Source organism: Carya illinoinensis, chromosome 2 (assembly GCF_018687715.1).
Source record: "Carya illinoinensis cultivar Pawnee chromosome 2, C.illinoinensisPawnee_v1, whole genome shotgun sequence".
Taxonomy (NCBI): Eukaryota; Viridiplantae; Streptophyta; class Magnoliopsida; order Fagales; family Juglandaceae; genus Carya; species Carya illinoinensis.
In genome coordinates, this window is record NC_056753.1 from 23,766,239 (window position 1) to 23,793,544 (window position 27,306).

Consider the following 27,306-nt stretch of genomic DNA (forward strand, 5'->3'; position numbering starts at 1 on the left):
CAAATAGCTCTTTAGCAATCGGATTCAACCCAACCTTGGCAACAAGGATGGAGTTGATGAAGTTATGTGTGGAGCCATTATCTACCAACAAAGAGACTTCAATTGGTCCTATTCATGCCATTACCCTCATGGAGGTATCTTTTTGGGTCCCTATCAAGGTATTAAGGGATAACTTGGCCTCATCATAATTTTCATTCACTTTGGTCTCCTCTTGGTTGTACTCTTGGCTAGAGGATTCCACAAAATAACCATCATCCTCTTCCTTGCTTCTCTCATCAATCAACATGTACACTTGCCCCGACTTACATTTGTGCCCTATGCCCCATTTTTCTCCACACTTAAAATAAAGGCCCTTTTTTATTCTATCTCGTACATCTTCTCTTGAAAGCTTCTTTACTTCAAGTGGCTTAGATTTAGAAGCACTTCCCATTCCCTCCTTGCCTTTTCAAGGAACATTGGTTTGCAAGGATATAGTAACCTTACTCCCCATTTCCTTAGATTGACGTTTCTCTATATTAGTGCTCTCGTCTAGGATCTCCGCCATCCTCATAGCTTCTTGACTCTTTGAGGGTTGCTTCAACTTAATTTTCTTGGCTATCCAAGGCTTTAACCCATCCACAAATGTGCCCACAAGGGCCTCCTTGGACCACCCTCTCACAAGAGTTTGTAGTTGCCTAAACTTTTCAATGTAACTATGCATTTTGCCTTCTTGCCTCAACTTGACAAGTTGACCATGGTGGTTAATGGTAGGGGATGGCCCAAATTGCACAAGGAACTCTTTTTCAAAAGCCGTCCATCCCAATCTCTTCCTCTCTTTCTCATATTGATCCTGAATCCAACGCCACCACTTGCTTGCTCTTCCGTCTAAATAAAAACAAGTCGTTGATATCCTCTCTTATCTAGATACCTCATAGGAGCGGAAGTAATGATCTACCTTGTCCAACCACTCATATAGATCTCCCACATTGAACTTGGGAAAGTCCACTTTTGGCCTCTTTGGTCCCCGTTCATAAGCCCGGTTTCCTCTTCTATCATCATGGAACTCATTATCATATCATCTCCCATAATGTCCTCTATCTCTATCATGGTGATCACGTCTTCTCTCATGGTGATCTCCATAATTGTAAGGCCTCTCTCTTTCATAAGCATATTCGGCCTCATGGTCTTCTTCTCTTTGTGGCCCTTGAAATCTCACATCTTGTGGTACTTCTCTTTATGCTAGGGGGTCTAGTGCGTTGTTCTGGATTCCGGATCCATCTCTCAACTGCTACATGGTCATTCTCGACACGACCACCTCTTCTAAACTCGCCCCCTTGTGGCTCATGCATGGACTCGATAACACTTGTCTTAACCCCATCAACAAAGGCATCATGCCTTGGTTTATTGGGATTAGGTGGTGGCCCTTGGCCATGCCCTTCGGCTAATCTCCTTTCAAATCTTTCCATGTTTTCATGCCTTTCTCTTCTCAAACTTTCAATGGCCCTTCTATTTTCCTCATTGTTTCGGTTGCTCACAATCATGGCCATCCTTAATTTGGCCAATGTAGTCATGATCTCATCAAAGACACTATGAATCCGTGTACTTTGTCCTTCAAGCACTTCAATTCGGTCCCTATGGGAACCACTTGGCCTCTCGGGCCCCGATGTACCCTCTTGCATGGTAAGGACTTCTCTTGATCTTCGAGCAAAGCAATGCTCTCAATGAAATGGACACCTCTCAATGAAAGCACCAATTAATGTTAGAGACCTCGGTCTAGTCCCTAAGCACTATGGTTCTCTAAATCCACTTCACCCAACTATGACCGATGAGCCTATCCTTCTTGTGTGCCCTTTTACTTGAGTCTAGACTTGAGTGATGAGATTTAGTGAATATGGATGATTGGTATTGTGATTTGTGAATTGGATCTTGGTGAGATGATATGGTGTATAGGATGATGATGGTATGGTGATGGTATGATGATAACCGAATGGTGTGAATTGGCTATGGTAGGCGCCCCTTGGGTATGATGGTAAATATGGAAGTGAGGTTAGGGTTTAAGGTTTCCTAAAATATAGGAAATCCTTATGGAGGCTAGGGCTTTATATAGGAAATATGAAGGCACTAGATCTAATGTAGATTTAGGGTTTTATGATAAAAGGAATTAAATCTAGGATTATGGAAGGTTATATGGAGGCTAATATGGTGTTGGGATGATATGAAAGTGAAGGAATGATGAAGGAAATAGTCTAACAAAGCTAGATCTTCTTGGAAAATTAGATCTGGGTGTTGGGATGATATGAGGCATGATATATAATGCTAATTGCAAAAAGAGAAATGCAAATAATAATAAATAACAAGAATGAAACTCAATAATAGAAAAGAGAAATAAACCTGCTCATAGATTGATAGATGAATTAACACCCGTCTATAAACATCAAGGTGTTGAATCTCTATTTGGGATTCGTACGGGTTGCACCCAAATAGCCAAGTGACAAGCACCGAAGGAGATCTCAAGAACAAATAAGCTGTATACAAAGGAATTTATCAAAAAATAATGAAAAATGAGACTAGAGTGGCCTTTATATAGGCTTACAAGGGAAGACTCCTAATGGTACTTGAATAAGGAAATAAATCCTAATAAGGAATTAAATCCTAGGAACACTAGCATAAATAAATAATTCCTAGTACTACTAAAACAAGAAAATAAGGAATTATATAAATACTAGAATAAGGAAATAACTTCTAGTAATACTAAAATAAGGAAATAACATAAAATAATATTATTATTCTGGCCATGGGGCCCACGGGAGGCCCACGGCTTGATTAGTGCTAGCCCATGCTGAAAATGGCCCATGGCATGAGCCATGGACATTGGTTGGCTGCTGCGTGGGCTTGTCATGGCATGTTGATGGCTCATCAGCGATGCCAACTAGGCATGTCAGTGAATGTGTCGAGACTTGGTTCGGTGTCACTTTTTTAGAGGATCTAACACTATTGTACTGGTGGTGCGGATCACTGTGCAACAACTATGCTTGGCTTCAATGTAAGAGAGAGAGAAAGGGAGAGGAACAATGGTGAGAAGAAAATTAATGGGGGAGGAGAGACGTAACACACGGTCCGCATGAAGACCGCATTCGAATATATTTACTTTTTATTTTAGGTTAATATGTTCGGAAAACAGAATTTAGCATGTATTTCTAAATAACCTACCAAAAAAATCTTTGGGTGCTGATTTTTATTGTGATTGATATTTACGTTAGAATTTTTAATGGACTAAGTGAGATCTTTTTATTTAAAAATTGATTTGAAAAATTTATGGGATTAGTTGGATTATTTTAGCAATTGATTACGTGATTGCTTTAATCGAGCCAATTCGATCTATTTTTTAAGAAAAATATTTATTTATCATCTCTATATATTATTTTTTGTTTTTATCAAATGTAGGTATACAAATAATGAATAGAATAATTTAATTAATTTAAGAAATAAAAAATATATATAGAATATAGTATATAAAGATCATAAATTGCAAAACTCTCTTTTAAAACCCAGACCCCTATGCTCTAATCAGACCCAACGTCCAAAACTTTCGAAACTTCCCACCCACGCACGACTCCACCCACATACACATGCACGTTTCTCCTTCCCCCATCTCTAGGTTTATTTTGTATCACCTATAAATACACATATCCCTCTCGTATATTTCAGAAACCGCCCACTGTCGCCAGCCACTGCCCAACCACTTCCTTGCTGCATCTCCACAAACCACCAGCCACAAGTTGCGTTTAACCCCTCCATCGCTGTACCTGGACGGACCGAGCGAAAAGGAGGCAACACACGGCTCAGTCTCCCGTCCAACGCAGCAATAGCCGAACGGAAACCACCCCCGATGCCGAGATTTCCCCTGCACGGCGGAAGCCACTTGCCATTGCCCAGCCCCACGTGAAACCGGCAGCCACCTTGACTCCCTTCCAAAAACTGTAGCCACCCAAACACACGGCACCGAGCCGCCAGCCCCACATCCATCGACCCATAATCCCCGCCGCACTGCCCCTGCTCCACTAGCCCACGCCACTAACCGAGCACTGGCACCCCGAAGCCAAGAAAACTACCGTCACACAGCCCCTTCCTCCACGCCAACAACTGCCACACACGGTAGGCTCTGTTTTTGCTCTTCAAAACAGAGCACCTGCTTTCCCCCACCGTGGGCCACAAACCACCACCCCGCCGGAATCAACAACAGGAAGTGACGCCGGAAGCCTACCAACAGCCCAGATCGGCCGCAAGACTCTCTCTCGGTAAGCCCGAGTTTCCCTCCGATCCCCTCTCCCCTTCCTACCATTTTCTTCTTTAACGGCGCCGATACCTTTTTACTCTCAGCTCTCTGTCGCCGTCGACCCCAGCCTCGCCGCCGAGTGCAGCCCTTCTTCGGTGAGCGGTTACCCGGCTCTCTATCTCTTTACCTCTCGGTTTGTATAACACCACACTTTGTTTTGGTTTTCTTCAGTGTCTCGGTGTAAACCGTGTCTATTATGGTAGGCTTATTTCTTCTAGTGCGCCAGCTTTGATCTCGGATGGGTATTTCTAAGTGAGTTCGACTAGGGCTACATCCCTAGCCCGAGAATCTCGGAGAAGTAGCCCGAGAATCTAACCAGAAGGTAAAAAAAATATATATATATACATATTATTTATTTATTTATTTATTTCCATTTTTTTTATATTTTTAAATATTATTATTATTTTTAAATTATAACATCATTAAAAAATACTTTCTTAATTATTAAATAAAAATAAAAATACACACTCAAGAAAAATGCTTGAAACACATTATCGAAATTCCAAATATTTCTATTCTAAGTCCAGCTCGTGTCTTATTGGACGTGGGTTGTAAATTATTTTGGCTTGGTAGTATTTTGGTTATACTATTATAATATTTAAGTGGATTGAGCTTAATATTTATAAGTGGGTTTTTTTTTTTAATTCATAAAAGTTCCCTAACTTTAGTTTTTTTAACAGAAAATATTTAAAAGATTTAAATTATGTTGTTAGGTATAAATTTTACTATTTAATTTGAGAAGGAAATGGTAACTGTGTAGTTTTATTTTGGAACCTTTAAATTTGAACTAATCTATTTTTATTAAATGAAATTTTATTGTTTGCTTTAATAGATTTTGATATAATTATATTATCTAGTGTTAAATTTTTATAGTTAGATTTTAGTAGTAAATAATTTAGAATTTAATGTCTTGCTCGTATAAATTGAGTGGATATCGATGAATTTAGAAAGTGATGGTATTTTAGGATTATGAGAATTTTAGGTTTTTAAGAAATTAAAATATGTTATTTAAGTATTTTAGGTGCAATTATGAAGTATTCAATCGGAAACTTACTCAAGTTACATAACTTTTTTATAGGTAGTGATTGATATTTCCTTATAACTATTGTGACGAAATTCAGAGAAGTTAAAAAGTCCAAGTAAGCAGGATTCCTATACTAAACTTTGCATAAAAAGAAAAATGAAATGAAGTTGATTTTGAAAAATATGCACCTTTCGTAATGAAAAGAAATTTAAAATAACCTCAGTTATTGATTCTGCATTACTCATGAAATATGTATAATAGATTAAAGTATTTTTGTCTTGACTGGCATAGACATGAGTAATTTTTAGCATTTTGTTACTGACTATGCAAAAAGAGCGAATATGAAATATGAAAATGTGTACATGTTATGTGAAGATGCTTTGAAACGATTTTAAATATGTGAAAATGATATGACATTGTTAAGTACTCTGTTTTGATATGATGTAGAATCCAAAAATTTGCTTATGTGTAGACATGAGCAAATTTTTGACATTCTGTTTTTGACTATGTAAGAACGAATATGACATTTGAAAATTTGTACATGTTATGTGAAGATGCTTTGAACCTATTTTAAATATGTGAAAATGATATGAAATTGTTTAGTACTAGGTTTTGATATGATGTAGCATCTAAAAAAACATTTCACATGACTTTCTGATTATGTTTTTGGTCACGATTCGATGATTTTGATTCTGTTTTATTTTGATATATAGCCTTACCACGGGTAATAATAGTGGCTTCTAGTCTTGTCACTGGTGATAATAGTGACCTCTGACCCTGTCGCGAGATGTAACAGTAACCTTTAACCCTGTCGTAGGATATAATAGTGACCTTTAGCCCTGCCACGAGATATAATAGTGATTTCTATTCTAAGTGCAATCGCTTTGGTATCATGGCAATTTATGCTCTACTTGGCTTTTCACATAATGCACAGTCCTACCATAGGGGTTAACCATGATCTTTGTTCTAATATGATGATCTAATATGATATGATAAGATGATGATGTTCATTCATGTTATGCCAAAAGACACTTTTGAATATGAACGTTTTGAATTGTCACTCTGATATTCTGACAATATGTTTTTTTATCTGGATTTTGAAATTGAAATGTTTTGCTATGCATTCAAAATTCTGTAAATATTCATGTTTACATACTAGTATATGTTTTTTACTTACTAAGTTGTTGATAACTCACCCCTTATCTCCACAATATTTTTTAGATAATCTGAGTATTTTAACTGAGGACCAAGATTAGGAAGTGTGGGTAAGATGATTTAAGTATGGTGGATTAAGCATAGAAGGTTTCAGATTAAGCATAGAAGGTTTCTATCAGTATTACCAAATTTTATTAAGTAATTTTGTCGTGTTCTAATGAAGTGGTATGTTGAAAGGTTGACATTTATATTAAGATTTTGTGGTGTTTTTAGTTAATTATTTTACAATAGTTGGTTTAAAACATTGAAATCTATGTGTAATTGGAAATTTAGTATTTATTTCTATATGGTGAGATATGATTTAGAGGGACAAGAAGTAACTCTCTGACCAATTTGGGACGGGGTGTTACAATTGGCATCAAAGCCAGGTTCAGGTTTTGCAGAATATAAAATTTAAGGTTTTAGAATCAATAGGCTTATTCAGTAGGCTGTAGGAAATGACTTGGATAAGATTTAAGGTTTAAATTTTGAAGGTGCACATTCGATTGATCGAAATCAAGGTGTGAGGTTCCGTATGCTATGATATTAGAGGTTTTGGATATTTATTGGCGTTGGAAAATAATTTTCAAACTTGAGGTGTAGAAATTTGTGGGTTGTAAGAGATGATTCTTTTGATATTTAAGGTTTTAGAATCTACAAGCTTTCGGGAATATGTCCTAAGAAATTTGAGGTCTTAAAAGCTGTAAATTTAGTGAAATGGTTTTGTGATAATGGAGGTTTCAGATAAGAATTAAGGTTTAGATTTTAGAGTTGTACATAAGATTGAATTAGGGTTGTAAGCTGTTTGGTCCGAACAAAAGAAACTAACAAAACCAAGTAGTTCGGTTTGGACCGGACTGGACTAGACTGAAATTGGAACCTATCGATCTCGGTCCCAAAATGTGTGGACCAATTGACATTTGGTCCAGTCCTGAATCTACAAATTTTAGACCGGACCAGACCGAATGGATTGAACCCTATATATATTTTAAAATATTTTTAATAATTTAATATATTATTTTTATATAGTAATTATATAAGTTAATGATATAATTTTTATCTTTTTTTTAGGAAGAGAACGGTACTAGTTTTGATCTAATTTATTATCATTGACCATATCAAATATTTTTTTTATTGAGTTAGTTACATAATCTATATTAATAATTCATTTAATTTTAATTTAGTAATTTAAATAATTTTTTTTATTAATTTCTTTGAAAAAAATATTTTTAAAAATTGGACCAGACTAATAGCTATCAATTCGGTTTGGTCCATATGGATGTTTGGTCTAGGGAAAATGATGGACCGAAAATTTTGATCCCCCCCCCCCCCCCGGCGGTGGGACCAATTTACACCTCTAGCTTGACTGAATACTAGGCCTCAAATTCAATAGATTTTAATGTATAAATTAATAATCAGCTATAGTGCTTACTTTCTTAAGTAGAAAGTTTGCCTAGATGTCAAGTTTAAGAGTTGCAGGGGTGAATTTTGTATGTAGGCTTTAATCAAAATGGCGTGGTTCAAATTGAAGGAACTATTGAGGGGTATGCTTACTTTAAGCTAGTTTAGTATATGTGAATGAACGAGTAAGACAATAAATTGCTAATTTGTTCTATATAAAAATATATCTTAGTATTAGATACATTTACATTAAATTATAACGTCAAACATTCCCTTTGAATGTGTAACCAAGTATAAGTCTTTCAGAATGGCAGCTCAATAGCTTGTTCAAAAAATTGGGGACTTGAACATGACAAATGATGAGGGCGGATGCCCCATAGAGCAGCTCAATCGGATGCACCCTCCCACTTTTGATGGGTGAGCGATCAGACCCTAGCAAAGGATTGGATTCAAGACATTGAAGAAATACTTTTTGTCCTAAATTGCACTGATTAGCAAAAGGTATTGTACTCTACCTTCAAGCTAATAGGTGAGGCCAAAAGATGGTGGATATCAAAGAGAACCATCAAGGAAGCTAATGGCAGATTTTCTTTGATCATTTCTTTCCAAGATCGATCAGAGATGCTAGGGCTAGTGAGTTTGCTAACTTAGTACAGGGAACTATGATAGTACACCAATATGTGGCCAGATTTATTGAACTCTCACACTTTGCCTCATACCTAATCCCTGATGAGGAGAAGACCCAGAAATATTAGGAGTGGTAATATGTGACATGACCCATCAACCTAACATGAACATAACACGATAATAGCAGGTTTGTATTTAGTCTTAAATGGTTCGGGTCAAAATAGATTGACCTATTAAGACACGATTGTTTAAAGGATTGATAACGGGTCAACCTATTTTGACATGTTATAACCCGTTATGACTTATTAAGAAAGTTAAACTTACAATTATACCCTTATACCTAAAAGTAACATTTTTAGAATTGTAATTTTGATATTTTTATTATTTGGATTATAATTTTGGATTTGTAGTTAGTTTTAGAATTTTTATAGATATTGTGATTTTAACATTTATATAAAATTATACTAAATTTAATGAGGTTAAACAAATTAATTTCAGGTCTATTCAATCCATTTACTTAAATAGATTGAAACGGGTTGACACGATATAACTCATTATGTTAATGGGTCACGTTAAGGTTGAATATTTTACTACGATAAACTTAACGGGTCGGGTTTAGGTTTACACATATGGTATAATAGACATGCTTTGACACAACACTAACATGACTCGTTAACACAATTTGACACCTCTAAGAAATTTGAGGAGGGACTGAATAACGGATATATGAGTGAGTGGTGGCCCTCTAGATCTAGAAATTCTCAGAGTTAGTGGATAAGGCCACAATACTCGAGTGAAGCCTCAAGAAAAGTGTTGAACTTTAGGAGCAGAGGATGAGGTCAAAGACATTGGGGTTTCCCTTGAGCGAGAATCAAGAACCATGGAAGAGAAGAAAGGTAGCAAACAACCCGTGCTAGAGACAGGTTCAGGACAATCAACGAAATAACCCTTGCAAGTCATGCAATATAGTACACTTTGAGAAAAGCATAAGGGAAACTAGACGGTGTTTTCGATGTGGTAAGCATAGCCACCTCATCAAAGATCGTCTGAGGCAATTAGATGGAAGTGTGAATCCCAACCCACCTCGGAGTACTCACTTCAACAGAAAGAGACAAGAATCAACACAATAAAGTATTAGGCTGAGTTCAACACAATACAAGTACTCTCACCTTTTCTCCTTGAAAGCAATTGTTATAGTTGAGTTGGGGTTAACCGTTCTTACATTTTATTGGAATTTTGCTAGGTTTCATAGCATAAAAGATTGAGATTCAGATTGCAGAGTGAAAATACCCAAGTACCCTTGTATATGCACAGAAATATCTACCAATTCACATGAACAAATTGGTTAGATCTCAATCTTGCAATTATTTTAATCAATCAAACATATAAAGTAAATAATCAAATTTGCATAACACAAAAATTAGTGATGAAGAGAAATTCTTTAAATAACTCTTTAAAGGTAAAACCCTATAAAGCAGTCAAAGCCAAAAAAGTCAATTTTATTATTTGAAAATCACTACAAGCAAGTTCTTAATTACAAAATCTTTGTTACTTGACTATCTTATTTGACCTGACAAACTATCTATTTGCCTCTATCTCGGTAGAAGCCAGAACCTTTGGTGATATTCAAATATTAGCTTTTCTCCTGAAACTCTAGCGGCTGAAACTCAATCACTCAATTCTCCAATATGGTAGTATAAAATGAAATGATAAACAAAATACAGGGTCCTCGGTCTAGACCCAAAACACCAAGTCCTCCACGCCGATGGTGTCCTTGTGATGACCGAACCTTGGTTCCTCTCTTGCTTGGCTCACGTGCAAAGGTGGTCAATATGACCACTTGGAGATGGTGGGGTTAAGTGTTTAGGCTAAGATGAGTGTATGGAGTGATGGAAGATGAAGAGTGATGGTGTGGTTCAAGGGTGATGGGCGCACGGCACTAGTGAGTGCTATGGTGTAGGCGCCACTTGGAAGGTAGGCTTAGGGTTTGGATGATGTGTTTAGGGTTTGAAAAATGTAAGATGGGTGGCTAGGATTGAAGATGAGTGATGTGGAGAGAATGGCTAGGGCTGGCCAAAATTTGATGGAGGAGAGATTTTAGGAAGTTTCCTAAAATCTTGGAAGATGATTTCCCTCAAATCTTGGATATGACACTCCTAAAATCTTGGGATATGATGGATGATGTGTATGGCTGGCTATGGAGTATGGAATGGGTCAACTAGGGTTCCTAAATTATAGGAACCTTGATTGGCAATTAAGGTGGGCGGCTAAGGCATGAAAGATGGAGCAAACCACTATGGAAAGTGGACTAACACTTGTGTGGGGCGATTTTGGGGCTTGGACGGATTGAATGAGCCAACTTCAATAAGAATACCTCAAGAACAATGATGAACATGCATGAACAAAATGAAGAACATGCATGAACAATGAAGAACACTCAAGTGCAAAATGAAGAACGCTCAAGAACAATGAAGAACGCTCAAGAAAAATAGCAAAATACTAATGAACTTGAATGAACAAACACATAAAAAGATGAATCAATACTTGATTCACGGATTGCACAAGTAATGAATCAACCTCATATATTGATAAACACAACTTGGATTCATGAATTGCACCAAGTTGCAAGAACAAGATAGATTGAATCACACTTATTCACGAATTGCAAAGTGTGATTCTCTCTTTGGGATTCACGAATTGCACCCAAAAAGCCTAAGTGCAAAGGCACCAGTTTGTGATCTCTCAAACAAGAGTCTTCCTTCTAGGAGTTTTGCCAAAAGATGCTAAAGCAAATGAAGGAGGTCCTATTTATAAGAAAAACAAATTGGAAACCCCCAATAGGTCCCCAGAAAATAAATAAATAAAGAAAATTAAATAAATAAAATAAATAACAAGATAATGGCCATGGACCAAGGCTAGCCGTGGCATGCATGGCCCATGGTGGGCTAGGTGGTGCACGGTGGTCAGGTTGGCCCATGGTCAGGTGGTGTGGTCATGGCTTGCTGGGTGGTGAGCCATGGTGGTGCGCGGCATGGCTGGCTGATGGTGAGCCAGGGTGGTGCGGCATGGCTAGCTGATGGTGAGCCATTGTGGTGCACGGCATGGTGGGCATGGCTTGCTGAAGGTGAGCCATGGTGGTGCACGACATGATGGGCATGGCTTGCTGAAGGTAAACCATGATGGTGCACGGCATAGCCCAGGCTGGTGGCCTAGGTGCTGAGTCTGCAAGGCATGGGCTAGAGCCATGTGCTGGATGGCATGCCTGGTGGGCATGCCACTGACCTGCTCCGCAAGGCATGGGCTGGAGCCATGCGCTGGATGGCACGCCGCGAGGCATGCCACTAACCTGCTCTGCAAGGCACGGGCTGGAGCTGTGCGCTGGATGGTGTGCCTGTGGGGGCACGCCACTGGCCTTGCTAGGTGGTGTGGGGGCACGCATGCATGCGCGCAGATGCACGCTCAAGGGCACGCGCAAGCCTGCACGCATGGTCTGCACGCGGTCAGTAGCCTCCATGCTCGCCCGCTGCGTGTCATGGTTTGAGCCAAGGCATGCAAGCAAACTAGCCATGTGACTGTCCTGACCCTCCATGGGTCGTGCCGAGGTGTGGTCTCGGGAAAATCTCCTGGGGGCTGTGACTGTCTAAATTACATTTCAAACTAGCTAAAATAAAAGGAAACAAGATTAAATTTTCTACTACTACTGTGTTGCTACCCCCCCCCCCCCCCCAAACTCTACTCTCCCTTTTTGTTATCAATCAGCCATGGAGATCTACTCCTCTGCATTATAATCAATGACATTTTCCACGACATGATGCATGTCCAATGAGAGTTGAACCAGTCAATCATTTGCCTGTATACAATTTGACATAAAATAGTAATCTGATGCTCAAATTTGGACTGACTTGCCTCTTAATTTGCAGTAAAATTATCAATCTCCTTATAGAGAAGAGTGATCTACTCAAGTAATTGAGAAATAGGGATGGAAGGCTTTGGAGGAGAAGAAGTAGAGTTAGTGGTTTGGGGTCACTACTTAGTCAAAACTGCCTCAGACTTGACAACCACAATAAGGGATGAAATAGAACCAGCCATCGTCATTGTGGGCTCATTGTCCCTAAGAGGTTTGGCTTTTATAGCCAATTTGGTGATCAAGTGCCAAAAGGCAAATTTAACTCTTCTTCCACATGTGATCGCTGAATAATATCTATTACATGGCATGGAAAATCTATTGAAACCCCAGTAGACAATGCATGCATAAAATAGACTCTTTCTAGTGTAATTTCAGTACATCGGCTAATGGGAAAAAAATTGGACGGTACAATTTTGGCAAGTAGGCATAACTAAGGGAGCATATTGTTAAGGGGAAGCTGATTGACCTTAGCAGTCCATTTAGGGCAATTAGGGCCAACAAAAAGATTGCGCATGGCAGTCTTTGTGGGGGCTCCCATACCCTTGTATGGATATAGTGGTGCTTCCACCTCAAGAAGATCATAAAGATCTCTAAGTACAATAGGAGAAACCTATATTTGCATTCCCCAAACAATGGAGATGAGGCTATGATCATTAAGATTAAAATGAGCAATATTCAAATAAAACTCACGCACCACCTCAACACATGGGGTGGTGAGGGATGAGTGAGTTTTTCCCAATGTCATTCTATGAAGATATGACATAAGCTGAAAGTCATCAGTGGGAAATCATTTATGCTCACCTTTCTTTCTCCTAGGACAGGTCGTCGAGAGAAAGTGGTTCAATACGCCGTTTCAGCTTCAACAACAGTGAAGCATTCAAAAGTGGCTCCAGAATTTGAAGTTTCTGGTGTAGCAATTGAGGTCTCCCCAAGTTGCACCTTTTCAGGTTAAGGCTCTTACTCACTTGAGGAGTGTTCGGGAGAGACTGTAATAGTAAATTTCTTCCTATTTTCTCTCTCTTTGAACCTCATCTAGATAACCAAACCAACAAGGTTAGAATGAAAATAACACTTATTAGAATTAGAGTAGTCTAAGGACTAGGAATTTCATGACATGATAAACCATTAGAGTAGTCTAAATGTATGTATAAGAGAACCACAAAAAATTATGAGCAAATAAATATCATGGCTTGGTTGAGATATAAACACAAACACTTGGTGGGTACTTATTTAAAACAGAAATGAATAATCCCATAACCCACCAAAGTCAATCATTTATACATGAATAATATAAACCCAGCTGAACATATGCATAAATGCATACTCAAACCAACAAAAACCAAACCCCAACTTCACACAGCAAAAACCAAAATCCCATATATATGTGCGCTGAACCCTAGAACTTGAGAAAGAGATGGATTTGAATGAAATAATCTTATTGTGATATAGAACCGTGGATCAAGATAATTGAAACTAAATCTTTATCACAAGTAAATCGAATGAGTTAAGGAAGGAATGAGAAGTAGCTAGGGCTCGCATAAGGTAGTGTTGTGGATCTGTGTATCACGAGGAGTGAGTAAGGGATGTATCGGGATGTATAGGAGGTCTGAGGCATAGTTGTCTAAGTCACTTAATAGCTACCCATGCCCTGCACTGGGACTTATCCCATAAAAACATAAACCAACTCCCACATAAACACCTACAAGTTCCAGACTTCTACTTCAGAAGCTAAAACAACCAATACTAACACATACCAAATAAACTGAAATAAAAATAAAATATTAACAAAAAATTAAAAGTAATGAAATATATATGTGTGTGTGTGTTATATTTTTCCCTATTTTTATAAAAAAATTAATCTTTTTCCTTCTCTTTGTTTATATAAAAATAATCAGGCAAGGAACATGCCTAGATGCATCTTAGTTTAAACCTAGTGTTGCCACACAGACAAAAAAAAATACACTCTCTTATTTACAACAATCACAATGGTTGTTCAAACCTTAAAAGATCACCAATGTTAAAGTTATGATGACCCGCTTTCGCGTGTATTTTCGCTGAAGGGTTGTTTTTATTTTAATTAATATATTAGTTTATTTATTTTAATTTATTGCATTTTAAAATTGGTTTTTAATTTATTTGATGTTGTGTTTTATTTATTTTAGTCGTTTTACGGTTTTTTAATCTCGTTTCGGCAGATTTGTTTTGTTTTTCCGGAGTGAGGATTGGACCTCATTTCTTTCCTACATCTCTTTTTTTTCCTTTTTCCTTTTTCCCTTTTCTCTTTTCTTTTTCTTTTTCTTTTTCTTTTCTTTTTCTTCTTCTTTTCTTTCCTCCCCGCGTCGACTCCGTCTCTCTCTCTCTCTCTCTCTCTCTCTCTCTCTCTCTCTCTCTCTCTCTCTCTCTCTCTCCTCTCCCACGCCGTAAACACCTCACCCGTCGACCCACCGCCGTCCGGCCGCCGTGCAGCACACCGCCCCCACCTGTCGAAGCCTCTCCCTCCGGCGCACCTCCCCACCAAATCCCAGCCCCATCCGGCCAGCCGTTTGGCCGGAAAACGCCCTTGAAGCCCCCACGGTTTTTGCCCCGATCCGCCGCCGTCGCTCCACCTCCGGACACCACTTCATCATCGGTCCCTTGCCGTCCTAACCCACCCATTTCCGACCCCTAATAGCCACCGAAATAGCTCCCACGAGCTAGCTTTCCATTTTAGGAAATCCGGCCTCCCTCCGCCGTTTTCGCCGCCACCCACGGCCAGCCACCACATCCAATAGCTTCATAATCATCCCTAGACCATTCCCTATCAATCTCAAGCCCTGGTTTGTCCCCGTTCAAAAGTGGGTATTTTACAACCCACAGCCACAGTGAATTTTCACTGTTACATTGTTTTTTCTCCACCGTTTGCAACGCCGCAAGCTTTCTAAAAATACCGTATAGCGCTGTAAGTATTTTCCAAACCCTATTTTCAGATTTAAATATATATTGCTCTTTCAATAATTTTATCTGCTGGTTGGTTGATTCCTGACTAAGTCCGAGGAGTTCGGGGGTTGGATGGATGGAGGACTGAGTTGCTTGTTTTATTGATATATGTTGGTTGATTATTTTTGTGCATTGATATGGCATTTACATGGTGCATGAACGTGTGTTTTTATTTAATTGAGAAAAGCCTGTTTTATTGGCGTAAGTGGACTTACGGGTGCGTGTGTATCACGACCCCAAGCCGGGATGGGGTATTATCTCGGTGGAGCTCCTCTGGTCACTCGGGAGCAGAATAAACTGAGTGATATCCCCTGGATTGTTGCTGGGCGATGACGGGAGCGGGGGCTAGGGGATGCTTGGCTAAGAACGCGCCAGGCGCGGAACCGGGCATCGCCCTACGCACCGACTCCGTGGCCCTTCGCTAGTGAGGGCTAGAGGATGCTTGGCTACGAACGCGTGGGGCGCGGAACTTGGCATCGCTCGTTAGGTGTCACATGCATGGTGGTACTCTGCGGTGTGATACTGGAGCCAGGGTGTGCGGATGACCCCTAAGGGAGATCATGGTGCATACGGATAAAATTGGATAATGGTTTAAGATGGATATGGGCCAAATGTGACTTTTGGCGTGATATTTGGAAAGGATATGTTTTTGGGCTAAATGAGATTTTTGGCGTGCGTGGAAAAATATGTTTTTATGGGTTTGCGCATTGGCGTCACTTCATGCATTTTGTTTGAGTTCTATATGCTTTTATCTGGTGGTATTTGGGTTTTACTTACCTACGGTACCATTTTTGGTTCCGTAGATTTTGGTGCAGGATTCGAGGAGGAGGAGGAGGCTGAGCCCGAGGATGCGACTCCGCCGGAGTTTTGAGTCGAAGTTATGCTTTATAGTTTGGTTTAAAACTATATTTGTGTTTTTGTAATATTTTATTTATGTATGTTTTAAACAACTTGTTTTATGTTAAGAAAAATTCTGGTACTTAGTTATATGACTTTCATTATCCGCTGCGTATTTCTTCGTGCACATATGTTGCTTTTGCACACACTTGGCACTCGTCGATAGGGTGGTGACCCGGGTTGTCACCATCCGGACGTCTCGATTTTCCCGTGTCCGTGCGTGGGGATTTGGGGGCGTCACAGGTGGTATCAGAGCGGTTTGGCTCTGGGTAAAACGACATGTCCCTTATGTAGTACCAGAATGTTTTTAAAGTTGTGTTTTAAAAATTATGTTAAGTACAGCTATTTAATTTGTTTTATTTGTTTGAGCTTGTTTGTTTGTTTTTATTTATTTAGTTATGTTTTTGCAAGTTGGTTTCTTTTGTTTTCTGTGATGTGGTGTTGATCTGTGGTTCTGTTTTTGTTTGTTTTTGTTTTCTGAAAGGGGGTCAAAGGTTGTGGTGACAGGAAAAAATGGGGAGACCAAGGAAATCTACTCAGGGGCCACGGGACAATACCTCAAGAGATGACTCCATAGCCGAAGCAATACGGCAAATGACGGAGTTCATGCAGTAGAATGTTAGGCCACAATAGACAGGGCCTTGGCCACAACAAGGAGGACCTTGGCCACAACAAGGGGGTCCCTGGCCACAATAAGGAGGGCCTTGTCCACAGCAAGGAGGGTTTTGGCCACAACCAGGAGGTCCTTGGCCACATCAGGGAGGGCCTTGGATGTACCCAGGAGGGTCCAGTAGTATGGTGCAAGCCGGATGCATCTATGAGCGCTTCCTGGTGCATAGAACTCCACACTTCACTGGAGAAGAGGATCCACTTCAAGCTGGAAAATGGATGAAAGACCTGGAAAGAACATTTGAGGTGTGTGGATGCACCGAGGCGCAACAGGTACTCTACGCCAGCTATCTGTTGCAAGGTACCGCGTCTGATTGGTGGGATACCAAGAGGGTGATGCTGGAATCAGAATTGGGATCTTTTGCTGCTGTGACCTGGCAGCACTTCAAGAAGGAATTTAACGACCGCTTCTTTCCCGCAGCGGTAAGGAAGCAAAAGGCAAGAGAGTTCTCAAATTTGGTCCAAGGGGGCGCGACAGTGGAACAGTACGCCCAGAGATTCATAGAACTTGGGCAATTTGCTCCCCACCTTATCGCCACAAAGGAGATGCGAGCTGATCGTTTTCAGGAGGGACTACGCCCTGATATACGCCGTATGGTGGTCAGCCATCGGATATCCACTTTTCAGGAATTAGTGGATGTGGCCACCCTTGTGGAGCGAGAAAATAATCTGAGTATGGGCTCCCCTCCAGGACATAAGAGGCAGAGTTTTTCTGGTGAAGGAAGCAGCTCGGGTTCACCTCAGAAATTTGTTCAGTGGACCGGAACTCGACCTCAAACGTCCTTAGGTGTTCGTATGGGAGGACAGGTGCCAATTTGTGGAGCATGTAATAGAGCTCACGAGGGCGAGTGTCAGCTGAGTAGTGGACCCCAGTGTTACCGGTGCGGCCAAGTGGGACATATTGCTCGGGAGTGCCCCGTCAGAGTTCAAGGAAGCCGTGGAGGTAGACACGGTGGAAGAACCAACCCGAGACAAGCAGTGCAAGCCCGGGTTTATGCTGTCACACCCGGAGAGGTGGATGATAAGGCGCCAGTGAGCCATGATGCTGGAGTAATTACAGGTATGGATTAATTTAACTTTAAGTTGGATTTAATTTTTGGTTTCTCCTTTGCTTTTTTAGATTTCATGGGTTAATGTGTTTGGTTCAGGAAGAGTCCGTTTATATGAGTTTATGCTTGCACTTTGTTTGATTCCGGTGCGTCACAGTCGTTTGTATCTTCCACTTTTGCTCGGGTGTGTAATTTGGTCACGGAACCGTTGCCGAAGTCTATGGTAGTGGCTCTACCCGATGGTGAAATGGTGTGGTGTTCCAAGTTTGCTTTGGGATGCCCGTTAAATTTTGAGGGAAGGTTCTTGGATGCTGATTTGGTGGTGTTTAAGCTGTTGGGTTTTGATATCATCCTCAGGATGGATTGGCTATATCGATATTCTGCGAGTATTAATTGCAGAAGTTGGATAATTAGCTTCCAGCTTCCAGATGGTGATTGTCTGGAATTTGCGAGGAGTAAATTGAAAGAAAAGCCGGTAATTATATCGGCAATTCAAGCAAGAAGGGAGATTGCATGGGGAGCGGATGCATTCTTGGTTCAGATGGTGTCCACGCTGTCTGAAAAGAAGTCTTTGGCAGACATTCCAGTTGTGAAAGAATTCCCCGATGTGTTTGTGGATGACTTGCCCGGACTACCCCCTGTGCGGGAAATGGAATTTGTTATAGACTTGGAACCTGGAGCGGCTCCTGTGCATAAAGCTCCTTATCGCATGGCACCGGCTGAATTAAAAGAGTTGAAGACTCAGTTGCAAGAGCTGGTAGAGAAGGGATTTATTCAGCCTAGTACTTCACCGTGGGGTGCACCAGTTTTGTTTGTTAAAAAGAAAGATGGAACCCTCCGTATGTGCATAGATTATCGGGAATTGAATAAGGTGACCATCAAAAATAAATATCCTCTTCCGCGGATAGATGATTTATTTGATCAGCTTCAAGGAGCAGCTGTGTTCTCTAAAATTGATCTGAGGTCAGGATACTACCAGCTGAGGATCAGAGACAAGGATGTGCCTAAAATTGCCTTCAGGTCGAGGTATGGGCATTATGAATTTAAGGTGATGCCGTTTGGCTTAGCTAATGCCCCTGCTGCTTTCATGGATTTAATGAATCGAGTATTTCGACCTTATCTGGATTCCTTTGTGGTAGTATTCATCGATGATATTCTGATTTATTCCCGAAATGTTGAAGAGCACGTGTATCATCTTCGTCTGGTACTTGGGAAATTGAGAGAACACCAGTTGTACGCCAAGCTCAGCAAGTGTGAATTCTGGTTGGAAGAAGTTAGATTTCTTGGGCATGTGATTTCCCGAGACGGAGTGGCTGTTGATCTTAGTAAGGTGGAAGCCATTTTGTCATGGCAGCGCCCGACTACAGTGCGCGAGATCCGGAGTTTCTTGGGACCTGCCGGATATTACCGAAGATTTGTGAAGGGTTTTGCTCGCCTATCCGGACCTCTCACAGCTTTGACTCGGAAGAATACAGAATTTGTTTGGTTAGATAAGTGTGAGAGAAGTTTCCAAGAATTAAAGAACAGGTTGACGATGGCACCAGTGTTAGCGCTCCCAGAATCGCATAAGCCATTCATAGTCTTCAGTGATGCGTCTAAGTTTGGTTTGGGTTGTGTCCTTATGCAGGAAGGACGGGTTGTTGCCTATGCATCTCGTCAGCTAAAGGACCATGAGAAGAATTATCCGACGCACGATTTAGAATTGGCTGCGATTATTTTTGCTCTCAAGATCTGGCGGCACTTCTTGTATGGGGAAGCTTGCGAGGTATTTACTGATCACAAGAGCATGAAGCATTTGTTTTCCTAGAAAAATCTGAACATGAGGCAGAGGCGGTGGCTAGAGCTAATCAGTGACTATCAGTGTGAGATCAAGTATCATCCGGGGAAGGCTAATATAGTTGCTAATGCTTTGAGCCGAAAGTTGCACTTGGAAGATGAAGCCGAGCCGTCAGAATTGGATTCTTTGCTTTGTGGGATGAGACGGCTCCTTATTGAGAGTTCGCAGCAAGAAGAGATTTTATCTTCGGTTCTTGATATTCGGGTAACCGATTTTGAAGAATTGAAGACTCTTCAAAGGAAGGATCCGAAGCTACTGAATATCAGAAAAAGAGTCAGAAAATCTCGAGGGCCGTTGCATTATAGCATGGATAAAGATGGGATACTTCGGTTCCGAGATCGCAGAGTGGTCCCTAAAGATTCAGAATTCAAAGAGCGGATCATGGCAGAAGCTCATGCGGCCCCTTATTCAGTTCATCCCGGCAGTACAAAGATGTACCGGGACTTGAAGAAAAATTACTGGTGGGATGGAATGAAGAAGGACATTGCCTTATATGTTGAGAAATGCCACACATGCCGTCAAGTGAAGGCCAAGCATCAAAGACCTGCAGGTATGCTCCAACCCCTCCCTATTCCTGAGTGGAAATGGGATGACATCACAATGGACTTTGTAGTGGGTTTGCCGAGGACGCCTAGTGGGAAAAATTCTGTTTGGGTGATTGTTGACCAGTTAACGAAGAGTGCTCATTTCTTGCCTGTTAATAACACTGATTCCTTGGGTAAGTTGACCCGCTTGTATGTCAAGGAGATAGTGCGGCTGCACGGCATACCAAAGAGTATAGTGTCGGATCGAGACCCGAGGTTCACGTCGCAATTCTGGAAGAGTTTGCAGGCAGCTTTGGGTACTAAGTTGAAGTTCAGTACTGCATATCACCCGCAGACAGACGGCCAATCAGAGCGCACGATTCAGACCCTTGAAGACATGTTGCGAGCATGTGTCATGGAATTTCAAGGGAGTTGGGAAAACCATTTGCCGCTCATCGAGTTTGCATATAATAATAGCTTCCATGCGACCATTCAGATGGCTCCCTATGAAGCTCTTTATGGGAGAAAGTGCAGGTCGCACCAACTTTATGGGAGAAAGTGCAGGTCGCACCAACTTTATTTCTCCAACTTTATGGGAGAAAGTTGGGATGAAGTCAGGGAGAGTAAGATAATTGGACCCGAAATAATTCAAGAGATGCAAAGCCAAGTCCGGATCATCAGAGATAAAATGGTGGCAGCTCAGAGTCGCCAGAAAAGCTACGCTGATACCAGGAGGAGAGAGTTATCTTTTGAAGTTGGTGATTGGGTTTACCTTAAAGTCTCTCCCATGAGAGGTGTTAAGCGTTTTGGTAAGAAGAGGAAGTTGGATCCAAGGTATGTCAGCCCTTTTCAGATTCTGGAGAAGGTAGGGTCTGTCGCCTATAGAGTTGCTTTGCCAGAATATTTTGGGGATATTCATGATGTCTTCCACGTATCATCCCTAAAGAAGAGCTTTGGACAGCAAGAGCCACGCTTCGTCGACCCAGAGGGTATTCAGTTGCAACCGGATCTCACTTATGAGGTTGTTCCGTCGCAGATCATGGATTGGAAGGAGCAACAGTTGAGGTCCAAGACGATACCTCTGGTTAAGGTGGCTTGGGGAGATCCGTTAGCTCAAGACTTCTCTTGGGAGCGAGTAGCGGACATGAGGGAGCAGTACCCGTACTTGTTTGTATAATGAAGGTATGTATCTTAATCTTGGTTACAGCTGGTTTATGTGTTTTTATGTAGCTTGTTTTAAGTTGGTGGTTGATCTTGCAAATTTCGAGGACGAAATTTGTTTTTAAGGGGGGAGGATGTGATGACCCGCTTTCGCGTGTATTTTCGCTGAAGGGTTGTTTTTATTTTAATGAATATATTAGTTTATTTATTTTAATTTATTGCGTTTTAAAATTGGTTTTTAATTTATTTGATGTTGTGTTTTATTTATTTTAGTCGTTTTACGGTTTTTTAATCTCGTTTCGGCGGATTTGTTTTGTTTTTCCGGAGTGAGAATTGGACCTCATTTCTTTCCTACATCTTTTTTTTTCCTTTTTCCTTTTTCCCTTTTTCTCTTTTCTTTTTCTTCTTTCTTTTTCTTTTTCTTTCTTTTCTTTTTCTTCTTCTTTTCTTTCCTCCCCGCGTCGACTCTCTCTCTCTCTCTCTCTCTCTCTCTCTCTCTCTCTCTCTCTCTCTCTCCTCTCCCACGCCGTAAACCACCTCACCCCTCGACCCACCGCCGTCCGGCCGCCATGCGGCACACCGCCCCCACCAGTCGAAGCCTCTCCCTCCGGCGCACCTCCCCACCAAATCCCAGCCCCATCCAGCCAGCCGTATGGCCGGAAAACGCCCTTGAAGCCCCCACGGTTTTTGCCCCGATCCGCCGCCGTAGCTCCACCTTCGGCCACCACTTCTTCACCACTTCATCACCGATCCATTGCCGTCCTAACCCACCCATTTTCGGCCCCTAATAGCCACCGAAACAGCTCCCACGAGCTAGCTTTCCATTTTGGGAAATCCGGCCTCCCTCCGCCGTTTTCGCCGCCACCCACGGCCAGCCACCACTTCCAATAGCTTCATAATCATCCCTAGACCATTCCCTATCAATCCCAAGCCCTGGTTTGTCCCCGTTCAAAAGTGGTTATTTTACAACCCATGCCCACAGTGAATTTTCACTGTTATGTTGCTTTTTCTCCGCCGTTTGCAACGCCGCAAGCTTTCTAAAAATACCGTATAGCGCTGTAAGTATTTTCCAAACCCTATTTTCACATTTTAATATATATTGCTCTTTCAATAATTTTATCTGCTGGTTGGTTGATTCCGGACTGAGTCCGAGGAGTTCGGGGGTCGGATGGATGGAGGACGGAGTTGCTTGTTTTGTTGATATATGTTGGTTGATTATTTTTGTGCATTGATATGACATTTACATGGTGCATGCACGTGTGTTTTTATTTAATTGAGAAAAGCCTGTTTATTGGCGTAAGTGGACTTACGGGTGCGTGTGTATCACGACCCCAAGCCGGGATGAGGTATTATCTCGGTGAAGCTCCTCTGGTCACTCGGGAGCGGAATAAACTGAGTGATGTCCCCTGGGTTGTCGCTGGGCGACGACGGGAGCGGGGGCTAGGGGATGCTTGGCTATGAACGCGCCGGGCGTAGAACCGGGCATCACCCTATGCACCGACTCCGTAGCCCTTCGCTGGTGAGGGCTAGAGGATGCTTGGCTACTAACGCGCGGGGCGCGGAACTGGGCATCGCTCGTTAGGTGTCACATGCGTGGTGGTACTCTGCGGTGTGGCACTGGAGCCAGGGTGTGCGGATGACCCCTAGGGGAGGTCATGGTGCATACGGATAAAATTTGATAATGGTTTAAGATGGATATGGGCCAAATGTGACTTTTGGCGTGATATTTGTAAATGATATGTTTTTGGGCCAAATGGGATTTTTGGCGTGCGTGGAAAAATATGTTTTTATGGGTTTGGCATTGGCGTCACTTCATGCATTTTGTTTGAGTTCTATATGCTTTTATCTGGTGGTGTTTGGGTTTTACTTACCTGCGGTACCATTTTTGGTTCCGTAGATTTTGGTGCAGGATTCGAGGAGGAGGAGGAGGCTGAGCCCGAGGATGCGGCTCTGTCGGAGTTTTGAGTCGAAGTTATGCTTTATAGTTTGGTTTAAAACTATATTTGTGTGTTTGTAATATTTTATTTATGTATGTTTTAAACAGTTTGTTTTATGTTAAGAAAAATTCTGGTACTTAGTTATATGACTTTCGTTATCCGCTGCGTATTTCTTCATGCACATATGTTGCTTTTGCACACACTTGGCACTCGTCGATAGGGTGGTAACCCGGGTTGTCACCATCCGGACGTTTCGATTTCCCCGTGTCTGTGCGTGGGGATTTGGGGGCGTCACAAAAGTTCATATGTGTGGGTGAGTGAGCAAACTTATATAAACATAATGACTTTTTATCTCTTTTTCACTTATATATATTTTTATGATTATTATTCATGAGTATTTCCTTTTTATATATGCTACAAAGAGTTTTCATTCATCTCAAAAGTCAAATTTTATACTATGGCCTAGATACATGAATAAGTATCTCCTTCAAACACTAGTTTGCACTATCCTTTGATATGTCTATTTTTGTTGCTCATCTTTTTTCACAATGATTAGAGCAATAATTTTTCCTATAAGGACTTAAGGGACAAATCCGTGTATGGTGTTTGTCTTTTTCCGTAATAATTAAACACCGACTTTTAATATGGATCAACTATTAGTGTTTGGCACTGGGAGATCTCTTTATTATTGTACTAGGTTAAACTAGTATTATTTAATTCAAGGCATGGCTCCCTTTATTGTGAGCATCTAAATAATAAATACAAAACATAATTATAATAAACATAAATATAAGTTCCTCATAGTGCTTGTAAATGAACTTTGCCAAGATTATCCATAGGGTTAGTATACATAAAGTTGACTGCACAAAATAGAAAAATGCATAAGTTCAAGAATTCAGTATGTGATAACACAAGTGCTCATACCTTGACACATCAAGTATGCACTTTCCTCAAAAAAATAAACTTAGAAATAAACAAGAAAAAAATAGTATATATTTTGTTTTTTATTTAAAAAAAAATGAAAAACAAAAATATAAGAATAAATAAATAAATAAAATGCATATCCTAGACTAATGCAACAAAAAACACAAGGTTTCTCTCACTTGATATCACACTCTAATGGCTTTCCTTAAAAACTCAAACCTTGAACTATCTAAAGGTTTAGTAAACAAATCAACCAATTACTATTCAGTAGGCACATATTCCAAAGATTCTATTTTAGATTAGACCATGTATCTAATAAAATGATGTCTAATGTCAATATGCTTGGTCCTAGATTGCTAAACAGGATTTTTTTTAAAATGCTAATAGCATTAGAATTATCACAATAAATAGTCGTAATATCTTGAGAAAAACCATAGCCTTTAAGCATCTTTTTCATCCATAGCAGTTGTGTACAGCAATTCCTTGTAGCTATATTTGGCTTCAGCAGTAGACAAGGAAATTAAATTTTGCTTTTACTCATCTAAGCTACAACGTTCTCACTTACATAGAAACATCCTCCAGTAGTACTCTTTCTATCATTAGCATTTCCAGCCCAATCAACATTTGAATAACCAACTAGTATTAGGTTAGTGTCTTTAGAATAATACCAAATCCCATAATTAACAATTACATTTAGATATTTAATTATTCTTTCTACTACTGTAAGATGAGATTCTTTTGAATTAGCTTGAAATCGAGCACACACATCAACACTAAAGGCTATATCGGGTCTACTAGCAGTAATATACTACAGACTTCCTATCATGCTTCTATAAAGAGTAGGATCAATGTTCTTACCTATCGGATCTATACTGATTTTTATTGATCTGCTCATGGGAGTGCAAGCATTGCTTTTTCTTTCTATTCCAAACTTCTTAACAAGGTCTTTAGCATGCTTAGATTGTTGGATAAAAATTTATTCTTTACTTTGACTTGAATGCCTAAGAAAAAGTTTAACTCACCAATCATGCTCATTTCAAACTTAGATTTCATTTTAGTAGCAAAATCATATGCTAGAGAATCAAGTGTTGCTCCAAAAATAATCATCAACATGGATTTGAGTAAATAGAAGTTGCTTACCAGATCTTATTATGAAAAGAGTCCTATCAGCTTGTCCTCTAGTGAAATCATGATCAAATAAGTAAACTGTCAATATTTCATACCATGCAAAAGGTGCTTGTTTCAATTCATAGAGTGCCATTTTTAACCTGTAAACATGTTCAGGATAGAGGTGATTAATAAAACCTTTAAGTTGTTCAGCATATACCTTTTCTTGTAATAGTTTATTTAAGAATGTACTCTTGACATCCATTTAATATAAGTTGAAGTATAGATGACAAGCAAGTGCAAGGAGAATGCGGACAGATTCTAAACAAGCCACAGGGGCAAATGTTTCATCAAAATCAATCCCCTTCACTTGTGTGTATCCTTATGCAACTAGTCTTACTTTATTTTTCACAATGGTACCATGCTCAACGGGCCAGTTTTTAAAGATCCATTTAGTTCCAATGATGTTGTAATTTTTTGGTCTAGGAAAGAACTCCCATACATTGTTTCTAGTGAATTGATGGAGTTCTTATGCATGGCATTGTGGTGTTTGCTCCTTGTGATCTTCTTCATTTTGCACTTGTGAGTCCTCTTCGATAGCTTGCACCAACTCCTTCATATTTTCAAGCTCTCTCTTGGTAGTCTCGACTGAAATGTCATCCACAACTACATTGATCTATTCCATACCAGTTTTTGTATGCAGGTTGTAAACTCCATATGCCTTGCTATTTGAGGAATAACCGAGGAACACTCTATCATCACTCTTACTATCAAATTTATGTGATTTTTCTTGATCTCACAAGATGTAATACTTCTTGCCAAAGACTCTAAAATACTATATCGTGGGCTTTTTATTTTTTCACAAGCCATAAGGTGCATGTTTGGTGCAAGGTCTTAGGACCATTATATTCAGAATATGACTTGTTTTGTTTACAACTTCTCCCCAAAAATATAGTGCCATCCTTTTGCTGCTCAACATAGGTCAAGTCATTTCTTGAATAGCTCTATTTTTCCTTTCCACTATTCCATTTTGTTGTGGAGTGATAGGAGTAGAAAATTTCTGATGTATGCTTTGTTCATCACAAAAAGAAGAAAAAGTTAGTATTCTCAAATTTCCTACCATGATCACTACGCATTCTAGAGATAGAAACATCATTCTCTATTCGTAGTCTTTTGAATAGCTTCTTGGCAAGGTCAAATACTTCAGAATTTTCTCTCAAGAGGATAGTCCGTGTATATCTTAAAAAATCATCCACAACAACCATAATATACTTTTTCCCACCAAGACTCTCGGTTTGTGTTGGATCCATCAAGTCCATGTGCAACAGCTCAAGTAGCCGAAAGGTAAGAATATGATAATCTTTTTTGTGTTAAGCTATAGTTTGCTTTCCCTCTTGGCATAATCCACACACCATTTTCTTGGCTTTAATAGCCTTGGGCAATCCAACTACAACTTCTCTTTTTGAAATTTTTGATAGATCTCTAAAATTAATGTGTCCAAGACATTGATGCCACAACTCTGCTTCATCAATTAAGACTCTATGACAACTCAAACTTGATGTAGAGGGGACTCCATAGCAATTATCTGAGGTTCTAGTGTCTTTTAAAATCCATTCTCCAACTTGGTTGTAGACATTGCATTCATCTTTTGAAACAGCACAAAAAGATTATCATCACAAAATTGACTAATGCTATGTAAATTAGCTTTAAGATCACTAACAAATAAAACATTATGAAGAATAGGCTATCCAGGTATT

General features: G+C 40.1%; 1 pseudogene; it reads right to left on the reverse strand.

Moving 5' to 3' along the window:
• Positions 1-12,898: 12,898 nt before the first annotated feature.
• Positions 12,899-27,306, reverse strand: part of LOC122301809 — a 28,444-nt pseudogene continuing 14,036 nt past the window's right edge.